This window comes from Oncorhynchus keta, chromosome 20 (genome assembly GCF_023373465.1).
Source record: "Oncorhynchus keta strain PuntledgeMale-10-30-2019 chromosome 20, Oket_V2, whole genome shotgun sequence".
Taxonomy (NCBI): Eukaryota; Metazoa; Chordata; class Actinopteri; order Salmoniformes; family Salmonidae; genus Oncorhynchus; species Oncorhynchus keta.
Window position 1 is genome coordinate 16,102,022 of NC_068440.1, and position 5,132 is coordinate 16,107,153.

The window sequence follows — 5,132 nt, forward strand, 5'->3', positions numbered from 1 at the left end:
TTTCCTCTATTTACCAAATCATGAGAGCAAACCACACACAAGTCAGAGTTAGTTATCACAAAGTCCATCTTTAATTATATGAGCTCTATCACAACCCTGTGACTCTCAGATCAATTCAGTGTCTACCAATGAATTCTCTGAGAGTCCCTTACACATTGCAACTGAGATCCTTTAATAGCAAAAGACACACATAGCCAGACAGCATAGGCATAATTTATCGTTCAGCTTTGTCTCCTAAACTATGCTCTTTTCTCAAACTCAGAACCATAAACAAATCCTCCATATCAACAGCCATATATCAAATCCATCCTATCTTGACAAGATCACAGAGACACACTGACTGGCACACAGACATTGTGGAGCCAAGAGATACACGCTTGACCTCTCCCCTCTCTCCGGCCCAAGCAACTTCGTCTTGACATAGAACAGATACTGCAACCCCGCCACAGTATTATACAAAAATAACATTCTGATGAGAAGTAACTTATAAACATATGATGAATATAAAACATCTTACCTATATTACCAAGTAATTCTGATTATTCCCCAACATTGGTCAAAAGACAAGTGAGTAAAAAAAGGATCTGAATTGGTCTGCCTGTGTAGAAGCAGCCTAAGTTAGCGAGCTGGCAGCTATTGCGTTGTCTCCTCTGTGGGTTCTGTAGAACTGTAGAAACATTTAAATATAGCTTTTGGAATACATTTTGGTTGCAATGTTTGGGGAAAAAGTGTTTCATATCTACTGTAAAGTTGCTGCTTGTGAAATATGTTGTGTAATTTCTCTCTTGGGTTTTACGTGATTTAACTTGTACAATGTATTCTCTTGACAGAGGATTTGTTTGTTTTGTTGATTGTTTGCAAAAATTCTAATCAAATTTTATTGGTCACATACACATTGTTAGCAGATGTTAATGCGAGTGTAGCGAAATGCTTGTGCTTCTAGTTCCGACTATGCAGTAAAATCTAACTAGTAATCTAACAATTTCAACTACCTTATACAAAAACAACTACCGTATACACACAAATACACACAAATGTAAAGGGATGAATAAGAATATGTACATATAAAAATATGGATGAGCGATGGCGTGCGGCATAGGCAAGATGCAGTAGATGGTGTAGAATACAGTATATACATATGAGATGAGTAATGTAGGATATGTAAACATTATTAAAGTGGCGTTATTTAAAGTGACTAGTGATACCTTTATTAAGTCAGTTTATTTAAGTGGCCAGAGATTTGAGTCTGTATGTTGGCAGCAGCCTCTCTATGTTAGTGATGACTGTTTAACAGTCTGATGGCCTTGAGATTATAGCTGTTTCCAGCCTCTCGGTCCCTGCTTTGATGTACCTGTACTGACCTCGCCTTTTGGATGATAGCGGGGTGAACAGGCAGTGGCTCAGGTGTTTGTTGTCCTTGATGATCTTTTTGGCCTTCCTGTGACATCCGGTGCCGTAGGTGTCCTGGAGGGCAGGTAGTTTGCCCCCGGTGATGTGTTGTGCAGACCGCACTACCCTCTGGAGAGCCTTGCGATTGAGTGCGGTGCAATTGCGGTACCCGGTGGTGATACAGCCCCACAGGATGCTCTCGATTGTGCATCTGTAAAAGTGTGTGAGTGTTTTAGATGACAAGCCAAATTTTTTCAATCTCCTGAGTTTGAAGAGGCACTGTTGCACCTTCATCACCACGCTGTCTGTGTAGGTGGACCATTTCAGTTTGTCCGTGATGTTTACGCCAAGGAACTCAAAACGTTCCACCTTCTCCACTACTGTCTCGTCGAGTCGATGTGGATGGGGGGGTGCTCCCTCTGCTGTTTTCTGACATCCACGATCATCTTCTTTGTTTTGACGTTGAGTGTGAGGTTATTTTCCTGACACCACACTCCAAGGGCCCTCACCTCCTCCCTGTAGGCTGTCTCGTCGTTGTTGGTAACCAGGCAGGCCTACCACTGTAGTGTTGTCTGCAAACTTGATGATTGAGTTGGAAGCGTGCATAGCCATGCAGTCATGGGTGAACAGGGAGTACGGGAGAGGGCTGAGAACACACCCTTATGGGGCCCTAGTCTTGAGGATCAGCGGGGTGGAGATGTTGTTTCCTACCTTCACTACCTGGGGGCAGCCCGACAGAAAGTCCAGGACACAGTTGCACAGGGCGGGGTCGAGACTCAGGGTCTCGAGCTTGATGACGAGTTTGGAGGGTACTATGGTGTTAAATGCTGAGCTGTAGTCAATGAACAACAGTCTTACATAGGTATTCCTCTTGTCCAGATGGGACAGGGCATTGTGTATTGTGATGGCGATTGCATCGTCAGTGGACCTATTGGGGCGTGGGTCTAGGCGTGGGTCTAGGGTATCAGGTAGGGTGGAGGTGATATGGTCCTTGACTAGTCTCTCAAAGGTTTTCATGATGTCAGAAGTGAGTGCTACGGGGCGATAGTCATTTGATTCAGTTACCTTAGCTCTTGGGAACAGGAACAATGGTGGCCATCTTGAAGGATGTGAGGACAACAGACTGGGATAGGGATTGGTTGAATATGTCCATAAACACACCAGCCAGCTGGTCTGCGCATGCTCTGAGGACGCGGCTAGGGATGCCGTCTGGGCCGGCAGCCTTGCGAGGGTTAACATGTTTAAATGTTTTACTCACGTTGGCCACGGAGAAGGAGAGCCCACAGGCTTTGGTAGCGGGCTGTGTCAGTGGTGCTGTATTGTCCTCAAAGCGAGCAAAGAAGTTGTTTAATTTGTCTGGGAGCAAGACGTTGTTGTCCATGACGATGCTGGTTTTCTTTTTGTAATCTGTGATTGACTGTAGACCCTGCCACATACGTCTCGCGTTTGAGCCGTTGAATTGCAACTCTTTGTCTCTATACTGACACTTTGCTTGTTTGATAGCCTTGGGGCGGGAATAGCTACACTGTTTGTATTCGGTCGTGTTTCCGGTCACCTTGCCATGATTAAAAGCAGTGGTTCGCGCATTCGGTTTCGCACGAATGCTGCCACCAATCCACGGTTTCTGGTTGGGGAATGTTTTAATGGTCACAGAGGGTATGACATCTCCGATTCACTTGCTAATAAACTCGCTCACCGAGTCAGCGTATACATCAATTGAATTGACCTGAGTACAGGCGTTTCCTGGAGCAACAAAATGGAGTCATGGTTAAATATGGTCAGAAAAAGGATATGAGTTCCTGTATGTTGTTGTGGTTACACCATGAGTCGTTAATCATAAGGCATACACCCCCGCCCTTCTTCTTACCAGACAGATGTTTGTTTCTGTCGGGACGAGGCGTAAAGAAACCGGGTGGCTGTACCGAATCTGACAACATATCCCGAGTGAGCCATGTTTCCGTGAAACAGAGAATGTTACAATCTCTGATGTCTCTGGAAGGCAACTCGTACCCTAATTTCGTCCACCTTGTTGTCCAGAGATTGGACATTGGTGAGTAATATGCTCGGAAGCGGTGGATGGTGTGCTCACCTTCTGGGTCTGACCAGTAGGCCGCTCTGTCTGTCTCTCTTGCAGCGACCGCTTTGTTTTGGATCGGTCTCTTGGATAAGATCGCATGTCCAGTGTGGAAGTCCGAACAAAGGATCCGCTTCGGGAAAGACGTATTCCTGGTTGTAATGATGGTAAGGTAACATCGCTTTTATATCCAATAGTTCTTCCCGGCTGTATGTAATAACACTTGAGATTTTCTGGGCGAACTATGTCCGAAATAATACATTAATAAAAAAAAATAACTGTATAGTTTTCTAAGGACCTGAAGTGAGGCGATCATCTTGGTATTGTGCTCCTCAAGGTAAGGAAAAGACAACCTACAGACATTGTTCAAATTGCATCTGTAATGACTAACTTCTGTCTAGAGAAAGAGGTTACAGGAGTTCTGGCTCTTCCAGAATGGAAGTTGAGCAGGGACCACCAAGTGGCAGCTAACCACAGGATCAACTCAGACCAGCCTCTAGTACTGCTGGATCAGGCCATAGTAAAGCTACCCACAGAATGATTGGATCCAACAACCAGAGACGGTCCCTCAGAGGCTCTACACCAAGTTTTATCCAGCCAGCCCCAAGGGGCTCTGGATCTTCCCTCGGCAGCTGCTTCACTTCAGCCCAGACAAGCGTTTGAGGACTCACCCAAAGAATAGCTATCATAGCCTCTCTGGCTCTATAGCCAGTGGAACCTCTCTCAGACAGAACAAGCATCACACCATGGCCAGCATAACCTCTGGTCAAAGTGTCACCAACCCCACTGCAGTGAAGCCAGTTTCAAGTTGGGAGACAAAGAGAATCCAGACCAACACCTCAATCTAGCTGCTCTGGATCAGTTCAGAAAGTGGAAGCTACAAGTCCAGAGGCGAAACCCCCATATAAAACCGCTAGGGTCTGTTAGGTTTCAAGGTATTTTCTTCTGTAGAGCTGTCTCTGTCTATAGTAATATGAAACCCTCTACTGGTGTATCTATTCCTAACAGCTATGGCTCTACTCCGAGTGGAACAAGATTTTCTACCTCCAGCCAAACCAACTAAGTCCTTGTCCATACTCAGAATAGAGGAGCCACCAGCCGCAGCTGCTACGCACACCCCCTCCCTCGCCCACTATGTCCAGAACCTCACCTGTCCAGAAGTAAAGTGGCTCTAAACCTGCCCCCAAGCTTGGCCTGTGCTGATATCAGCACAGCTATACTCCCAATGCAGTGAAGTCCAACCCTAGGTCTGCCGGCGGCCCTACCCAAAGCCTCTCCTCTAGAAGCTATGGCCTTACCCAGTGTGGGACTAGCAGTGGCACCTCCACCACCCCTCAACGCTTCGCCCTGGCCACCATCCACAACATCTCAGAATACTACGGTGGAGCTTGTGTCTGTCGCCTCGAAGTAGTGCCTCCTCCCCTAGCCACTCCAAACCCAGCTCCTCAAGTGTCAGTAAGCCACAGACAAACCACACTGCACCTGTCAAGCAGAAAGCCCCAGCCCCAGCACTACCTTTTAGTTGTGGTATTAGTAAACACAATTGGCCCAGCGTCGTCCGGGTTAGGGAAGGGTTTGGCTGGGGTAGGCCATCATTGTAAATAAGAATTTGTTCTTAACTGACTTGCCTACTAAAATGAAATAAAAAGTAAAACACCAGACCAGAACA